Source organism: Gavia stellata, chromosome 11 (assembly GCF_030936135.1).
Source record: "Gavia stellata isolate bGavSte3 chromosome 11, bGavSte3.hap2, whole genome shotgun sequence".
In the NCBI taxonomy this organism is placed as follows: Eukaryota; Metazoa; Chordata; class Aves; order Gaviiformes; family Gaviidae; genus Gavia; species Gavia stellata.
Genome location: NC_082604.1, coordinates 14,331,593 through 14,351,048, shown reverse-complemented (window position 1 = coordinate 14,351,048; position 19,456 = coordinate 14,331,593).

Genomic DNA, 19,456 nt, shown 5'->3' with positions numbered 1-19,456 from the left:
TTCCTGGGTCCTGACTTCTGTGACGAGTGTTGGCTCCTCTATTCGCAGCCCATGCAGAAGCAGCTCAGCTCGAAGGCATGTGCCTGAGGACACAGACCACGAGCCCTGCCTGCAGCTGGGCAGTGGGCTCTGCCCACCTCAGTGGGAGCCTCAGCCTCCTGCAGAGAGGTGTTGGGAGCTGGGAAATGGAAACCAAGCGATGGGTGCTCTTGGCAACATGCATCTCTCTCTTTTTATAAAACCTGTGTTTTACTGCCCCTCACTTTCTACCTCACAGAACAGAGTAAATATTTGTGCTGTCCATCTCCTAACATTTGGAAGTCTGCCCTGAAGGAGTGTGTGGGTAAGAACTGGCTGGGGAATAAGGAGCAATGTTTCTGTTAAAGCTGCTGCAGAAGAGTGAAAGTAGCAATTTTTTTCAGAAACAAGCCCCAGCAAAATTACCTTTTCAGGAAATGCACGGATTTGCTTTAAAAATTTCCCTCTGCTTCAATGTATTTTCTTTGCCAGCCCGTCTCTGGAATTCATTTAAATTCATTGTCAGCAGCCACTGTAGCCTAAGCATTAATGTAAAAGTTTCCAGTGGCTTTCATTAATTTGACTCCTTGCATTATCCTGATGCTTAATCAACAGATCGATCGTGGCAAGAAAGATTTCAGAAATTTGACTTTGTTTGCCAGCACGTGATAATTTCTGATAAAAACTTGGTGATTGCTAAGGAAAAATGGTGGCTTTTACAGGCTTTATTGGACAGATGTATATGAATGTTGATTATGCTATTTATTGTGTAGATCTCAACTGACTGCATGCTAATCAGCTGCCTTTTCCTTAGCTACTCTGGAGCTGCTTTTCTAGTAGTTTCTTCTTTCCTCGTTCCCTAGCCACGTATGTACTTTCTCTCCTAGTCTTTTATTCTACACAGATGCTCTGTTGATGATCTTTGAACGCAGGCAGGGAAAAGCCCCTTGTCATTAATTTTTTATTTTTTTTCCCTCTTTGGCAGTGAAGCATTTGGCCACGTCTCCGTGTTCTCTTCCTACCAGTATTGCTTCCAGATGTTTTCTTGGTGCTTCTTTCTTGTTTGCATTTGGATTGCCGCTTGATCATTAGCACTCTGTTTTCGAGAGGGAAGCCTTTGACTTGGTAGCAACTAGACATGAACCCAAGCCACAATTGTCTGACCTCAGCTTCCTCAGTTTGAGGTTATGTTTGGATTTGAGAAGTTGGTTTGGCCTATAGCAACAGTCAAACCCAGCCACAAAGTTAATTTCTGAATTCAGAGATGGATTTTACCAATGATCCAGGACTACATAACTTATTGCCTCATGTTGACTAGTGTAAAGTCAAACTCGTTGCTAAAGATTTAACCCCCTTTTTTTGTTTGGAACAATGCTGTGGGCAACTTGCATCTCCAGTGAAAATAAATGACCTGGAGATCTGAGCTTGACGTGATTTTGCTCCAGAGTGCCATAAATACCATCTCAGGAAGGAGGACAGTCTCACTTCGTAGGCTGGAAGTCAGACCATCTCTCCCTGAGGTTTGCAGTGACCCTGGCACAGACCTGTGCTGCTCTGGTAAGAGGAGTTGAAGCTCAGTTTCTGCCTGTGGCTGCCTCAAACACCTTTTCCTTACCTTAGCACTGTGCAGGTGTTAGAGGAGTCTTGGGGGAGTCAACCTTGCTGGAGTGACAGCACTATGAATAATTCCCTAGGGGCTTGGATGCAGGAGGAATTATTAATTACCCATTTAAATAACAAAGCAAGCCCTGCTACCCTGTGTTTCTCACGAATCTCACTACTCATGCATCATGCACAAGAAAAGGAGTATGGTCTTTTCTTACGTAGCCCAGGTACTCCCCTCCTGTCCCCTGGCTGTTGCTTCAGGCATGAAGAGATCAATTATTAGCTTCCCAGTCCTTAAGTGCTGTCTGTGTTTCACAAATCACTGTTTTTGGAGCATTTCCTACCGCCTCCTGGTGGGGAATTCACCCCTTATCCAGTCCTTAGGAAGTGGAAGACTTAACTGGAGACCAACCTAACTACATGCTATCCCGAAATCAATTCAGCCATAGTTCAGAATTCAGATGGGTCCCAAATTGAGTCTGTTACAGAAATGGGGACCTACAGTTCTCAAGTGACAAAAACATGGGAAGTGTCACACGAGTGACAAATACTTAACTGTTATAATGAGACTTGCAGACAAATCCACCCCAGCCTACGCAAGGGAGAGACCTTCAACAAATTGGAAGCAAAAATGGTTTATGCCTTGGGGGTCCTTAAGGCTGAAGACCCCATTGTCGGGCACCCATACTGTTAGGAGGCAAAGAATGAAAAAAAATTCACTCTGCCATTCAAACCTGCTGAAAAAATTGAAAAGCATTTTTTTTGTTCCAGCAAACTTCATGTACCACCTCTCTTCCCTCAGCTGGAAGAAAGTCTGCATAAATACCATAGTGTAAGCTGTGGCTAATTTGGCAAGATGCAGATGTTTATTCCTGTGGCTGATCTGGAGCAGACGTGTACCAAAAGTAGTCCAGAAGTGATTAAATCTGGCGAACAATGTTACATTTACATGATTCACAGGGGCTCGGCTCGGCTGTGCTTACTCTCTCTCAGCTGGAAAGGAGTGGGCCATGCCCAGATGTCTCTTGATACGGCGAAGGCGTGAAGAAACACAACGGCTCTCCCTTTTTTCGGCCCACAGGAGGGCAACATCGAGCTGCAGCTGAAACTAACAGGCTTTGCCAAAGCAGGTGTACAGTTTACTAATTTAAGAATTAATGAATTGAAACGAATTAGCTAATTTAGAGATATTATAGACTGTAGCTATTTAGTGGTGTGTTGGTCTGCATCCCCTCTGACTTCGTGTTTGGTTGTATTTGTGGTTAATCTGTAATTGTCCTAAATTGCTTTTGTCATCTGTGGCCAACGAGAACGTGTTGTGAAGAGTAAGACAAAGTTGTTTGTTAGATGGTGGCTCTATTTTTTTCTTCATGCTTCTTTTCCCAAACTGCATTGCATAGTTAAGTGTTGTGTTGAGGAAAATGGACTATTAGGATTATGATTTTGAGTTGTGGAGTTATTGAAGAGTACATGTATGTTAAGGACTATGTTACAAGGATCGCAGGCTGAGAATTGCATGATACTGATGATTTGAAGTTCAGTTATTTGGGCAACATATCAGCTATAGTGTTTAATGCAGGTGGTTTTCAGTAGTCATAGGCAGTATAGGAAATGTAGGTGCACAAAGGGTCCTGTTTTGCAATAACCTGTAGTCTTCATAAATTCTGATCACAGACTGGAGCTAGACGCTTTGAGAGGCCTGACTCCAGAGGAGCTGAGAAGTGAGGTAGATACACCAGACCCTCAGAGGCTGAGAGGCCAGGTCAGAGGGACTTTGTCACCCATGCTTTCTGAGACTCTGGATGTGTCATGTTTTCAGGTTGCAGTCAGTTACTAAAATAAAGCAATTCTTCCTCTGTACAGGTAGTGGAACATGCTAGAAATAGTAAGCAGGAGCCAAAGGCATGTCAGGGCAGCAATGGGAGTGGGTGTTTGGTAGCTTTGCCTTTGTTACTGCGCAGGGGTGAGCGGGCTCAGAGCTGGAGCGTGGCAGAGCAGTCCAAGAAGCATGTGCAGCACCCTACCTACCTCGAAGCTCTGGGCTAACCAAGTGGGATGAGAGCACCAAGCACCGTGCTGATACATGAAGGGGCATGGAGACCTTTAGGAGGGCAAGACAAACAGGCTGGTCCAAGCACAGAACCTGTGAGCTGTGGCCTCAGGCTGGACGAAGAGGGCAGGACTGAGGTGTGTTTTGCTTTTTTTATTATGGGCATATAGAGACCTGTTTATCATTATTGCCACAAACCCTTTGTGTACATGAAATGGGGGAAAGTAGTAAAGAATAAATGGCTAAAGACTTAGTAAGGAGATGCCTAAGGTGGTGCAATATGCGAAGGCTTACTCTAGTCTGTTACCCATTTCCACTGGAGGATGCTGAGCCCCAGGCGATGGCTGAGCTGGTGGTGAGAGATAAGGAAGGGAAAGAGGGCCGGTGACTGCAACAGGGACATCACGAACCTTTCTTCAAACCTCACCCCTTTGGCTGGCAAAGCTGTTTTTGCCAGGGGAATTACCAGGGTGCCTGAACTTTCAGGCCCTTTTCTGCAAGGCGGGGTGGAGACCCAGGTGGAGGTTGTGGTGTACCAGGCACAAATAGCATTGGTGTTCCTAACCAAAATGATCTGGAGGGATAAACAAGGCAAAGTTATTTCGTAAAAATGGTGTCTTTTGTTAGACTAACTGATCCACAGTCAGGTTGAGGGAGCTTTCAGTTTTAATGCCCATACTCCATGGGTGTTAAAGAGATTTTCATTCGGACGTTTTGCAGTCTCATAGAGACAACATGTTACCGATTCCAACAAAAGTTACAGTTTGGAAGCTTTGCTTCAACCCCCCCCCACCCCACTGCCATATAAGCTAAAAGCATTTTTGAAAGTGAAAACCAGGAGTCTGTAACAAGGCATGGATTTTGTGCCAAGTTCCATGGTTCTGCAAGTGGAGAATACTTCAAGTCCCTTTTTAATGTTCAAAGCAGGAAAGAATGAGCTAGGCCTTCCCACCACCCCTTCCCCCCCCCCCTTTTTTCCTGGGGGCCTCCAAAGTATATTGACATATACTGAACCAGCTTTGGCAGGACATTATAGATGATGGATTGGTGTGTAAAGGATACCTTCTAGTATTTTATTAGGAAAGTAATTGTTTGGATGTGTATCACTTCTAGTTTAGCCAGAGGCAGAGATATAGTTTCATATAGCCAGTGAGATTAACTCTCTGTGGATTGACATTTTGGGAAACTAGCAATCTTGCAAAGACTCAGAAAAGCTCAAGTAGAAGAACAGGCCCATATCCATTTCGCTCTTTATCAGCAAATGCCCTTTTTGGGTCCTTGGGAGCCAGACTTGCATTTGAAAACCTTTCCAAAGCATTATGCTGTAATGAAGGAAAAAAAAAAAATCAGTCTGGAAATGATCTGGCCTTCAAACCTGCTCTGTTGGCCTTGTGTTGTTGGACTCCATAACAACAGTTTTGTTTGTGCTGTCCTGGCTTTGCCAGTAAGAAGTAAGTGTAGGTCTTCAGACGCATTTACTCAACTCATTGTCAACAAAGGGTAAGTACAGATACTAAGAGATTCACCTTGAAACAGACCATTCTAATTAGTAATAAAACCACTTGGAGCTTTTATGTAAAGTTCAATTATGCTAATAAAATAACTTAAAAGAAAACAAACAAACAAACCCAGCTGGTTAGCAGAGAAAGTTTGTTAAAAGTAACTCTAGTTTCTACATGTGCATTTGACTTATTTTTGATGGCTTATGTGGAAGGGTTTCAGGGGATTTGTCCCACTCGTGTTTTATCTCTTCCTACTCCTTTGTCAAAATCCAATAGGAGCAAGATGCTCCATGCATCTTTACAGGGGAAAGGCTGCCCAATAAAGATAAGAGCAGTCAGGGATATCAAATCCAAAAAAAACAAAAAGGGGGGGGGGGGGGGTGCAAAGAAGCACATCGAGGTGAACACATGGAAATATGCAGGTGTGGTCACACTGTGGATGGGGAGAAGGAGGGCTCAGGTTTGTGCCCAACACAGCAACTTCCCTGGCCATAGGAGACCCTGCAGCAGAGGAAGCCACTAGTGCAACCAGCCGTGTCTGCTATCGCAGCGAAGTGCTCACACAATGGGTGAAGCAATCCCAGGCCTGCCAAAGTCCTCCCTTTCACTCCATGGTTTACAGCTAGAAACCCTAGGTTAGCATAACAAGCGTAGGTAAGGCAGTATTTCAGATGAGCACAATCTGCCCTGACTTGTGTCGAACTGAGGTTCCATAAGTCTGCTCAATGTCTCTCTCAATCTAGAAATTCCCTTCTCATGCCACTTCTAATCCTTGTTCTCCAACCCCCTTTTTATCCTCCTGGAGCACTCTACAAACTCCATCTGACAATGAGTAGTGTCACAAGCTATTTCTGGTGTCACGCTTCCCCCATCCCCCTGCACTGCTGCATTGCTGTGTCAGCGCCAGATGAGCCTTTGCTGCTGAGGAGTTGCACAAACTGTGTGTGGGATGGGATGAGGAACATCTTAAAGGCATCACTGCTGCTATGAGAAATGCCTGCGAAGCTGGAGTGTTAAATTCTCATTGACAGTTGATTTATAGCAAGTGGGATGATGTAGTATGAAAATAAGATATTCATAAAAACACAACCCATCAAAACAAAACCCCTTTTCTCCCCCTTGGCCTCCAAAGAACAGAAGTATTTGGACTAGATCAAGCTCTAGCCCAAGTTTCTACATGAAGAAGTGTCAAAGGGCGAAACCTAGAGGAAAATCTGAAACTGTGGGAGGAGACTGGCTAGAGCATTACTACAGGAGTTAATATTGTTTCAACATAAACATAAAGGACTTCTGTTCCTTACTCCATAGCCTTGATAAATCAAAAGCTTCTGATCTCACCATTGTTCAATATGTAAAAAGATGTTATCCTGTTGGACAAAGCTGCACACATCAAACTTACTAGTTAGGATGGTATCCAGTCCAGTCGTTTGCAGCTAGCAAGTACTTGTGAGTACTTCCTAGCTTGGTTTGATTTATTTTCAATTGAAAAATAATGCATTTCAAAGTGAAGCATGTGTTTTTGTATGCATGTATGCGTGTTTGTGTATAAACTCACTGATTTCAGTTAGTGCCTCAGCATCTGGGCTCTTGGTATGTATGCCAGGACTAGGCTATGATTCACTGCTGTTGAGACCTTCAGGAGTAACTAAGGACATGGCAGAAGTCTATACAGCTGTAGTGATTGTCTTGGGATACGTAGAGTCTGTGCCTAGGTCAATGAAGTAGATGAAAGGATGAGAAAAAATAACTGATGCTTCCGCATTCTTTCACTGAAAAATTTGTTCAAGATGCATCTCCACTTGCGCACACACACAAATTGTCCTCCATAAAAATGAAGACCTCAGCATCCACTGCACCCTCTATATGTAATCCCCTAGACACCCAAATTCCTAGCCCTTGAACATTCATAAATGATCTGAAATTTACTCCGCAGCAGCCACTTCCTACTGTGGAGGAGGAGTCAGGGTCTCTACAAAATGTTCTGGGACCAGTCCTGAGTGACTACAGGCAATATACCCTTGAAGGGCTGGGAAAATGAAGAGAGCTTTGTAAAGCAGGGCTGCGGGAGTCTTGGGACGGCGAATTACTTGTTAGGAGGCTGCACATCATGGCCATGGTGAACCTTGTGGCAGCAGTGAGGTTAATCAGCAGAGTTTGGGCAGCTAAAAAGCACAGACCCCACTACTGAAACTAAAAGGAAATTGCCATTAGTTTTTGACAACACAGAGACTGGCGTTCAGCTATGTCCTGTGAACCTCTCCACGACCCAGCTGTGCTTTACAGACCAGTGAGGCTACTCCTTAGACGGGTATGGTGACATGGTACGTGGCAGAAACCAGGCCATCCTGGTGGTGCTCTGAGCCAGCCGAGAGCTACATCACCATATTAGCATGGCACTACTTCTGAGTTAGTAAGTCCTGCAGAGGAACCAGTATGTTAGTGTGGGCTCTGTGCCATGCTCATGCTGTCAGATGGCTTTTAGATCAGGGCTGGCTTGTGTCCTGCCACTCCAGCGCACAGGCAGAGTGAACCTGAGTTGGCTCTGAGTATCATATATAGGTAAAAGACAATTTATCTGACTGAGGAGAGGATGGGAAGCTCTCTGATGGGTATAAACACCCTAATTCTCCTGAAGTGGCTTGCTATGTAGCTCCTACAAACCTCTTGCTGTGGGATTTTAGCACTTGGCATGTCATGATGAGTTGAAGTCCAGGAATTCTAAAATCCTTAACAACACTAAGGAATTAAAATTCAAAGCTCTGGATCATCAGTGTAAAGGAAGTACTGTACATCTTAACTTCACAGAGTTCAGAGTTTTCATTCCCTTCTGCAATAGCGGAAATTTCTTTAAGCAGGGGAAGAGGCGTCCGTTTTAGGTAGTTTATATAGTGTGTCAGAAGAGCAGAGGAGTATGCATGGAGTAGGGATGTGATTAATGAGTGGGTGGAGAATAACTATTACTCTGATGTTTAATATTACGGGCTAGCAGAAAACAGAGACGGATGTTTTCATTACATTTTCTGTCTTCAAAAGATGGTAAATTAAGGGTGGTCTTAAATAGCAAGGTGCTTTTCAAAAAAAGCAAGGGAACAGCACTGAAACTAATGTATTAGTCATTCTTCTCTTTGTCCTCTGAAGAATGAAAATACAGCATGCCGGATTATGGAACTCTGCTCATGGTGTAATTTGTCATGAAAACCTGTGCTTCCTTTCTCCACCATCTTTGTTAATAATTGATACCTGTTCTAGCATTTGTGCAGTGACAGAAAAGAAAACCTCCAATAGAGAGCCATAGATAATAAAACAACCTTTTATTACGCTGTTTCTACTGATATTTTGAGCAGAAATGTCACTTCTGGAGAAAAAAACTTAGGAAAACATTTTAGAGTGAACAGTCAAGGAGCCAGTTTGTCTGGAAACAGTAACTACAAGGAGCATGTGATGTTCCCATTTTGGGGAAGCAGCAGTATAGATGGCCCCATATACTTGCTTTACTTTATTAGTTGAAAATACCTGCATGGCTAGGGGAGAAAATAAGGATGTATTTCAATAAGAAATACCATAAAGGAAAGGAAGTAAAACAACGACTATTTTAATAGTTTCAGATTATTTAAGTTTTTTGAGGATATGTTAATCTAATTGCCAGAAGCGATTCTCTGCCCAGCAAGTATAGATAAATCTGTGCTCTCAGGTGTCAAACTGGAGTCAGGATCGATGAGATCCAGTAATACTCCAATGCTCTCTTGGAGAGCAGAGCCTCAGAGCTGGTGTTTGTGTCTCCCTGGGTATTCCTCTAACTGCTGGGAGCAGTGACCAGAAATCAGGTCTTGACTGCAGGATCAAATATTTGGTGCCAAACTCCTTTATCGAATAAGGGATCCATAAGACTGTAAGCTGCAGTATCGTTTTTGGCTAGACACAACTAATACCACTAACCCATAAACCCAGCATCCTTGAAAACCTGTTAAAGGCAAGATGCTGTTGATTTGAACTGACTGGACCCTTTTCCCTTAGGAACGCTGTAAACAGAAGCACCTGACTTTAGAAAGCTGTGCTAGATTTTTTTGTTGTTTGAAAAGCTGCTCTTTCAGATAGTCCATCAAAATAAGGATTTCTCTTTCATTTCTTCCTAAAAAGAAATTCTGCCAAATGTCAGCAGTGGTGGAAATTATGAGCTCAGTGTATGCACAAAATGAGCAATACCAACACTGGCGCTGAGCATTGGCAAAGATGCTCAGCTGTGTTTTGAAAGGGCCACCTCCAGGAGCAAAAGACAAATTCAACAACACATCTCTCATAATATTTTCCGGAGTTTGCTGTGAGTGCTGATGGTTTTCATACTTTCAAGACCTATTCCATCGAGCCAGAGAAGGAAATACCACTGACATAAATGTCAGAATAGTCTATTTGGATCCAGCTCTCCTTGGGTATGGCTGGTTTGCGTTTTTTACATCACAGCTATAATGTTTAAAGCAAGGTATTCTGACGATCATAACAGTGGAATTATTTCCAGCAAACACTTTAAAAGACCCTAGAAAAGGACAAGCAAAATGGGTTGATTACTAGCAGTTTTAAATGCACATTAGAAGAATTGATTTTAAAATTCGAATGACACATATTTGGATGTAGGCAAAAAACTGAATTCATAGTAGTACTAGACAGCAAAAAGTACTGCATATTGTTTTTAGTTAGTGGCAGAAACCTAGTAATCTTCTTCCTAAAAGGACAAGTTATTTCAGTGTATATACAAGAAGGAACGACTAATCCTGGTTCTTTATTAAAGTAAACAAGGGATGAACATCCATTTCCCAAAGTTTAAGAATTAACAGTTCTTTGTTCTGTGCATTTTGTTGGTCTTCGTACATTCACTGAGTTTTCTCTCTGCTTGCTATCTTTTCCATGGATTTACATGGCATATATTTAGCAAGGAATAGGTTTTGGATAGTATTACTATAGTAAAATCATATGAGCACTACCCTCTTCCGTAAGTAATTTACCCACCCAGCTCTTTAGCCCCTAAAAATTAACTGCACAAACCTGACTCGTTAAAAATAATTACATAGCTCAATCCATTAGTTCTTTTACAATGGGATGCTAGGTTTTTTCCTGTGTATATAATTTAAATAAATATTAAAATACTAAATGTGCTTTTGTGGGAGATGTACAGTATGTAAAAGTATTTCTGCATTGGGCATCTTAAGATCAATCCCTTCTCTTTCATTAAAATAAATGCATATGTTGGCTAGTCTGTACTGCCTGCTGTTAAATATCCTTGGCTTTCTCTGTATGGACCTTGTGTCTTGACAGTAAGAGAGTTTGACTCGTGATCACTGACCGTCACTGAACTTCCATACAACTGATTAAGCAGTCTCCTGATATGAAGAGCTATTGCAGGCAGCTTTGCAAATCATGGGTGAGTGATGTTACTACTAGCTGTAATTTCATGATCATACCTATTTCAGGTTTAGACAATGTGTGTATACATATGTAGTAACAGTGAAAATAATAAAAGCAAAGCCCAGGAGTGCAGAAGCACTCCTACCAGGGTATCTTTGGAGAATGGCCAATTTAACAGAGATAAGTCAAAATCTTGTTTGCCGTAGCTGTAGCCTTAGTTCACTACAAAACCTAATAAACTGTGAGGTCATATTTGGCGTTAGATGCAATAACATTGATTAGAAAGCAAAGTAAATTAAGCATTAAAAAAAAAAGTTTTACAAAATGAAAACAGCAGCAAAATTCTCCTGACAGTTCCTTTTGTTCCCAGGAAATACTTAACAATTTTCATATCTTTTTGGAGCAAACACGATCCTTGTGCTAGCCCAAGCTACTAGCATTTGGTCTGTGTCTGCATACAGGCTCATAGCATTGGAGACAGGTAAGACTCAGGGGAGCATCAGTGTCCCTCAGTGAAACTCCTCGTAGCATGAATGGGGAAAACAAGCACCCCAACTTGCATACTGTGCACATGAACATTTGGAGGAAATGATTAAGCCAAAACTTTGAAAACTTTCAATTTAATATTAAATTTGCTCCCCCCTCACAAAAAAAAAAAAAAACCCAAACACCTGAAAATATGATTTTGGTTGAATAGAATGTGTCAGTAGACAAACCTGGAATGTCAGTTCAGATTTCAATTATTCTGAATATAACCCACAAGATTTCAGATAGAAGGATTTTTCAACAGAGAAAAAAAATACTTTTTGTGACATTATGGACACCTAAAGGCACATATCGGATTTTGAGGGCCTGTTTTGTGACTTGCTCTGCAGGTCTGTACATATGTGTGTATATGTGTATTGCAGATTCCATATAAAAATAAAATAAAAGCCTCTCCCATTGAAGGAACAGTTTAAGGGGATGAGAGCTGGATGTAGGGTAAATACAGCAATCTTGCCATAACACAGATAGGTGGAGTTTGCTAATTTTCAACATTTCTGTGCCATGTGTTACTATTGCCTGCTGTACTCCTTGGTGAAGAGAAGATAAATAGCTTCAGATGCTGAAGAGAATATTCAGATACCTTTCTGCCAAATGACATTCAGCATTCCTGAGTCAGCTTGAAAAAAAGTTTGGTAGACACTTTAATTTCAGTAATTAGGATAATATCCATGTTTAAGACATGAAATCTAAAATGTTTAACTGAATCATGTATTTCTTCCATGTGCTCTGGAGGTCTTCTGACATTTTTTGAATCTTGATTACTTAAAAGTCCAAGTATAATGCCACATTAGTATTCAGGAAGAGTGTTTGAATCTTCATGCATTATTTGATCAGGCTAAGTATGCATCCCACTTTCATTAAGACTCTGCTGATCCCGGAGTAAAATCATTAAACATTCATAAACGACCATTGCTTTCTCTCCTCCTCAAGAATGTACTGACACATTTTATGCAATTATTTGTCTCAAGTATCTTCCTGAACTTTTAACCCCCTTTACATTCTCTTATGCCTCCTTATATTAAGTCCAAAAATCTTCATTTCAAAGCATTTTTAAAAGCTAATATACAATTCATTTGAGTTCAGTGAAAGTAAAATTATGAAAAAGCACCCTGTCATGGTAGGGCTCATTGCTAATTAACTGTATGGGTGGTTTCCTTTGAGGAATAATTCCTTTCCATTCCTTAATTCCCAGGTTAAAATGCCTTTGAGGCTAGGCTTGTCTTTTAGAAAGATGTTTCTGAAAGTGATAGCCAGATAATGTTGTCCTCCAAGGTAAAGTCTGATATCACTTACATCTCCTGCTCTTACATCTCCTGCTCACACATCTCAGCTCAATGGCATGAGGATAAACAGGGAATTTAATCCACCAGAGGTTTTATATTTTTTTTGTCTTTTTGCCTGGCTTCCTAAGCACACAAGGTTTATGCTTCCTTTAACACTCCTCTAACCTGATGCCTCCATTCTTTCTCATTATTTGTGCATTGCCTGATGTGAGAGGGAGAGGGATGTTTCTGGGGCTCCAAGCTGTGCACCGCAGCATGGAGCCCATGTCCAGCCCCAGGCTGTGCCGCAGCTGCCAGGCACCATCTTCTCTTCCCAGGGGCAAGACCCAAACCACCAGCAACCAAGCTTGGCCTTGTGGTGCTCATGGACCTCTCTGAGCACATGTATAAGCTTATCCCACCCTTTGGGGGTTGTCTGGCGCTATATGGAGGAGTGGTATGTAAGGAGAACTGCTCACAGTCCTGTGAGACCCGTGGGCAGTGGCTTTCCCTTCCTCCTGTGCCTTGTGTTCTTGTGCTCTAACTCCGAGCTGGAGATGTAAGAGCCCAAAAGAAACAGATGTAAGCCATCATATTCAGAGTCTGCAATATTTTAATGCTGAAATACTTAGAAAGCAATTCAAATCGGGAGGTATGCAAAACTGGGAGAGTAACCAGCCTTTTTCCGTTATTTATTCTAAGTGTAAAAATTCCATTTTAGAACTCTCTATAAAAAGCTTTTAAATATCCAGTCTTTTTAGTAAAATATCTTTATTTAATGTGTTTAAAAATTTCAGATGTGTGCTTATTACAATTAAAACGGATGATAAAACCCCCATTGGCTTCAAGAGTAGGGATTAATCAAAATAATTAATTATTCATTACTGGAAAAACACCTGCACAGAATTTTAGTTTATCAGACTTGTTTGCTTTTGATGCCTTGGTTTAACTTTATTGTGTATTGAAGCCTAAGTAGGATTTTGGTACAAAAATAGGGAGGATATGTCTACATTGGAGAAGGAAGACATACAGTTTATATTCTCAGTAAAAGCTAGATTGGCTTCATTTAAAGGTGGACTATAAATCTTCCTATATTAATGGCTTCTAAAGCTTGAGAAAGATGTTTTTGTTAGTTCTTTTTCTTAGAGATTCTTCCCTGCCCCCTCTTTTTCTGCTGCTTGCTTTAATTAGAGAAGTAAAGCATTACTGACATCAGAGATACCAGGAAACAAACTTTTAGTCATTAAGAACAAATGAGAATTTTAATCAAATGATTAAAAACATTTCAGGGTGGCTTGTTTTTTAAATACCTTTTTTCTACCAGAAATCAAGAATGAAATAGTTTCTTATGGGTCTGTGCATTCAGAGCACAGTGTTTGGAATTGTAGTAGTCATCCTTGATTCCTTGATGCTGAAAATTGAAAAATGGGTATTGCTGATATTTCTCTTTATAACTCTTTAAAGAGTAAAAAATCCTGCAAAAAAGCACATAATCTTTTTTCAGTCCTCCTTTACTGGAGGCTGTATTAAGGCTATAAAGCAAAATTTTGAAGTGGCTAGCTTGCTTTTACATATTTAGGCCTTCTAGCTTAGCCAAGGGAATAAGAAAATTTGCCCCTACTCCTCCGATTATGTTTCTTAGTCACGTTTAATCTGAATGTAGTCAGTACTAGCTGAGTAAATGAGTAAAAAGGTCCTAATTTCTGTTTCAGGATGAAAAGTAAAGTACATCCTTTGAAAAGCCATCACTAAGACTTGTTTTCAAACATTTTGAATGTTTTTTGCCATCCATTGCTTTACTACCTAGATGACATGTTTTGTATCTCATTTATGATAAGGTTTTTATTTTTGCTAAGATGTTAAGTAGTCGTTCTCTTGAACAAATTTTCTAGAAACTCTTTGTATTTTTTGACCTTCATATTTGTATTTGATGGGAAACTTGTAACTTTACCAACAAATTTTTCTCCTGGATGAAGTCTTTAGTATTACAGGCAAAGGAAATTTAGAAGTCTTAAAAGATTACCATTCTTGATACAGCTGTGAAAAAATAGCTGTTGTCCAAAAAAACTCATCAGGTATTCTGACTTCCTTCACTGCCCTCAAGGTTATCTAAGGACAAACACATGAAAAACCAGAAAAGTCAGGATAACCTTGGCTTTGGAAAAAGAAAATGAAAAAGAAAAAATTGAACAGAATTTCAACATCTTTTTTATAGATGAAAATAAGACCTAACTGAGTGCTGCTTTTCCAGATTTTCCGCATTTGAACCGCAGGATTTTCCGACATTGTTATTTATAACTATAATGTTGTCAGCTAGATCTATATCTATGTATATAAATATCCATGCTTATTTTAGTGTAACTATCTGCAAGTATAGCTTTCAAAAATGTATTTAAACATCATTAACCTGCTAATATTTCAAACCACTCTCACATATCTTTTTTTTCCTTGTTTGTTACAAAGAAGTTGTCTATAATTTATCTCCTGATGGAAACAAATTCCTTGTAAGTAAAATTTTTACTTTATTAACCTTCAGGTTCTATACAGCAAGAGTAGACTAGAGAAATGCAGGGGATGATGCTTGTAAAACCGTTTCACTGTTAATATACAGAAACCTATTAAGAGCTATAAAGTTGAGTTTCACTTGTTGACTACCAGTGAAGCTGGTGAGGCTGCAAGAAAAGACAGATTTCAGGTAGTTTCATCTTTGGAAATTGCTCCATGATCTTTGACGTGGTGGGTTGACCTTGGCTGGACGCTAGGTGCCACCAAGCCGCTCTATCATTCCCTTCGTCGGCAGGACATGGGGGGAGAGAATAAGAAAAAAAACCTCGTGGGTCAAGATAAAGGCAGTTTAATACAGCAAAAGCAAAGGCCGTGCGTGGAAGCAAAGGAAAACAAAAGATTTATTCTCTACTTCCCATCAGCAGGCAATGTCCAGCCACTTCCAGCAGAGCTTCAGTATGTGTAGTGATTGCTCTGGAAGACAAATGTAAATAATGAATGCACACCTCCCCCCTCTTCCTTCTTCTTTTAGCTTTTATTGCTGAGCAGATGTCATATGGTATGGAATATCCCTTTGGTCAGTTTGGGTCAGCTGTCCTGGCTATGTCCCCTCCCAAGATCTTGCCCACCCCCAGCCTACTGGTGAGGGGGGAATGTTGGAGAGACAGTCTTGATGCTTTCTAGGAAGATTTGCACTGGATGGAAACCGTTGTGGCAGTGTTAAAGATACATTTATTCCCATAGCGCTCTGCCCAATCCCTTCTTTTTGTTGCTTGTGTTGACACACAAGTTCAGTGATGCTGTGGCTATGCAAATTGCTCCATCGCTGTTTCCATGACAGTAAAAAGGATCAGTAAAATGTCTGTTTGTGGATGTCTGCTGGTTTTCCTTTAGCAGCATCTACAGCCATAAAGCCCATAATGTTTAGGTGGCTTCTGTGGCAGACAGAATTGCTGATCACTTAATAATGCAAGACAACGTAGAGTTAAGGCACAGGTTCTTTATTGTGGTGAAAAATTATTGCTTAGGTACCAAATACACACCACAGTGCCAGGCACACAAACAATTAGGCACACAAACTGCCTAATTCAACAATTTCAGTATCTGATTAATATGCTAAATATATGGGACATATTAGATCAAATTTAGTGGTATAAAAGGTTCATTGAAATATTTTGAAAGAGTTACAGTAAGAAGGCTTTAAAACATGAGCCTTTTATTTCGGGATCAGTATTCAAAATGAACTGGTTGAAACCAAACTGTTCCTGTCGCCATAGCAGTGAGTTACACAGACAGGTTATAGTCTGCGTTAAGTGGTATTACAGATTATTATACTGATTGTAGAAAGCTCTGTCACTGCAGCATAATATTTGCACAGCAGTGGAAAATGTCCTATAGTAACTCACATTTTCTTTTAGGTGCTGCCACTTGGGCACTGTAAAGCATCCACAGTGGTCAGGAGGAATCTGGTGCTTACTTTGAAAATCCTCAGACAGAAGACGCTCTGGTTTGTGTACAACGTCTAGCAAACTACATCATTCTCTGAAGCACTTTCTTTCTCAAATAGAAACATTAGTCCTTTCTTCCTGAGGAGCTGCCTGGGTTTCAGCATGGAAAAAAACAGATTGGAAAAGACTCTGAGACTAAAAAAATGAACAAATGCAAAATATGTCGATCAGCATTTCCCTGTTTGGGAGCGCGGTCCTTCCTCTCTGAAGGCAGGAGGGTTTCATTCTGGTACGGGTGCCAAAACGTCCCTGCTCGCTCTGTGCCTTGAAGAAGTTAGGCGCAGATCAAAAATATTTAACTCTGTGAGTATGTGTGTAATGTTTATTTGGGACAGTCATTCCAGATACAGTAGGTGAGTGTGGCAGTTTGAATTCAGGATGACCACTGTAGCTTGGTCTCATCTGTGCCCTCCTGGGAGGTGAGGGTCTGGAAGCACGGAGCAAGGCGATCATTGCTGGTGACTCCACCAGCCTCATTCCTTTTATATTCCCATAGTTTTGCAGACACTCCGTGCCACCTATATGATAATGCAATTCTTAGTTGCAAATGTAGCAAGAAGTGCCTGACTGCAAGTCATCCTTTAACATTCAACTCAAAAAAATGTTTCATGAAGTACTTCTTTTTAAAAAAAAAAGACCTTTAGAAATCTGCAAAAAAATCTGAGTTTTAGGCCTAAATATCTTACAGATTTTGTCATTATACTTACTAAACCACATCATTATTTTTGGAGCTCGTGCTGGTGTTGCAGAAGCTGGTAGATCACTTCAGTAAATGGGGTGGAGGGAAACTGGGAGGAGAATTAAGTCCTCTGTTTACGTCCGTTGGCCTGCAAGCACAACTACCTACCTGCGGTGAACTTCAGGGACTAACAATAATAACTTGCCAAATACACTTTTAATTCCTTGTGACTTAGCAGATAACTTAGGGGCCTTGCACTTACATTTTCCTGCCATTCCACTTTATATTTTTAAGCGATCTATTTTTCTGTGTGAGCTTTGTGTTGTTTGTATTAGCATTTTTTTAAAGCCCTGGTTACAGACCAGTGCTGATAAGCAACTCAGTCCTCAAACTGTTCACAGCTGGAATTTTTTGTTATGATAAGGATAAGAGCAGGGAGGGAGCAGAAGATAGATGGGAATCTGGGGAGTTCCCTGCTTGGGCACTGTCTTGCAAAGATCCGCTCTGGAATCAAAATTAAATCCAAATGGTCTCTTTTGCTTTCTTGAACATCAATAGTCTATTATTAAAACCCAGTATCTGTGGCTCAAAATGAATTTAATTAACTTAATCTTAATAGGACAGCTTTAAATATTCATCTACATTGTCCAGGGACAACCTAAATTAAGCTGATTGAAAACTGCTTATAAATTGCAAATGTACATTGATCTTTTCTGCCCACCCTTGCTTTTTAGTGGAGTTCACGTGCAGAAAACCTTCTTTGCCTTATAGCCAATCCATATGTTGAAACAACTGCAGTCAATACATTGATAGCACATGCCATCTGCAAACAGATGAGGATAACAAACAAGTCAAATTTGTTTTCAGGAAAAATACAAGCTATCCTGGTTGATACATCACCATTCCCATGCTCCTAACTTGGCAAGGCCCAGTTCATTTTCTCACGGGTTCAGTTGTATCCCTGTTATCAGTAGAACTGGACAGAATTTTAACACTGAGATAAGCAGAATATGTAAATGCAGTCCTGCTTCCAAATCCATCAATGATGGTGTTTAGTGTTCTCTGGGCAGGAGCATAGACCCTAGTATAAGCCCTATCCCGTAAGAATGGATCTTTAAGTTTCCTGAACCAGTTCAATATCTACTCTGAAACCCCCCATTAGAAACACTAACTGCTTAGACCGATCACATCTGTATTGAGGCTAGTTGTCGTTACGGTAGAGCGTGCTAAGATGCAACAGCAAAGGAGCGGACCTGATTAGACAGAAGTCTCCTCTGGTCTTATTTCCTGTGGAAGAATGAGGGAAGGCGTAAGCTCATAAGGCTACCAGAGAAACAGGACTTCTTGAGAAGAGACTTGTGACATTGGCCCTTTGTGTAAGAGCCAGACTTCAGCAGATGACACAGGAATGTCCTCGGGTCCCAAGGCTGAAGGACTGAGCTCTGGGCTAGCTGCCACAAGGAAAGGAAATTCCAGCTCGCTGGGGAATTGCTGGCATGAGAAACAGGGATGTAGGAGGGAGTGCCATGAGTTTCTTCTCTAGCACAGATTTCCTTTTTTGTATTAGACCACAGTACGGCTCCAAGCACTTTGACTACTATTAACTTCTCCATGCTGCCAGAAAAAATACAGGGAGTAGTTCACCAGGAGTGTGAAAGGGGAAAATCCTGCATATAATAATAATGCAGGACCAAGATATATAAACAATATTGTCAATAATAAGGTCATTCAAATATTTCCAGTTCTTTCTTATTTATTTATTCTAGGTAACCATGCCTGCTTTGCCATTCTTGCTGCATGTGGTAGATTAGATATTTTGTATTCTTTAACTTTTCTTCTTGATTTAAAAATTTGGAGACATAACTTAGAGAAATTAGGTGAAAATCCCATAAATCACTGGAGTTACATATCTAGAGGCATATGGTGTTCAGAGCCAGTATTTCTGCTGGAATAAAGCTGCAGAGCACATCATTGCTATATTATCATTTGGTCATACTGACTTTCCAAGTTGCTGACATACAGTGGTATGAACAACAGCATTCCTACTGCTTTATGTGTGAAATCAAAAGGTCTATTTTCTATCAATTTATTTCTCAGGTTTTTTTTTTTTCCAAATTCATACAGCCAAGAAGTAATTGAATAAATTTTGTATACTCCAAAGTTGTTTTTAATGCCTTATTGTCAGTAAGCAAACCATATTCAGTCTCCAAATGTAGAATGTCCAGATCTAGGGTCATTACGATTATCAGGCAGTTTGAACTTATTTGTGCTTATAATCCAGAGGTCTTAGAGAAGCATATACAAGCATTTTGTAATAAGAAGCAATTTTTATTTCAGTGATTATGGCACTTGAAAATGAAGACATGGTAAATGTCCAAGTAGTT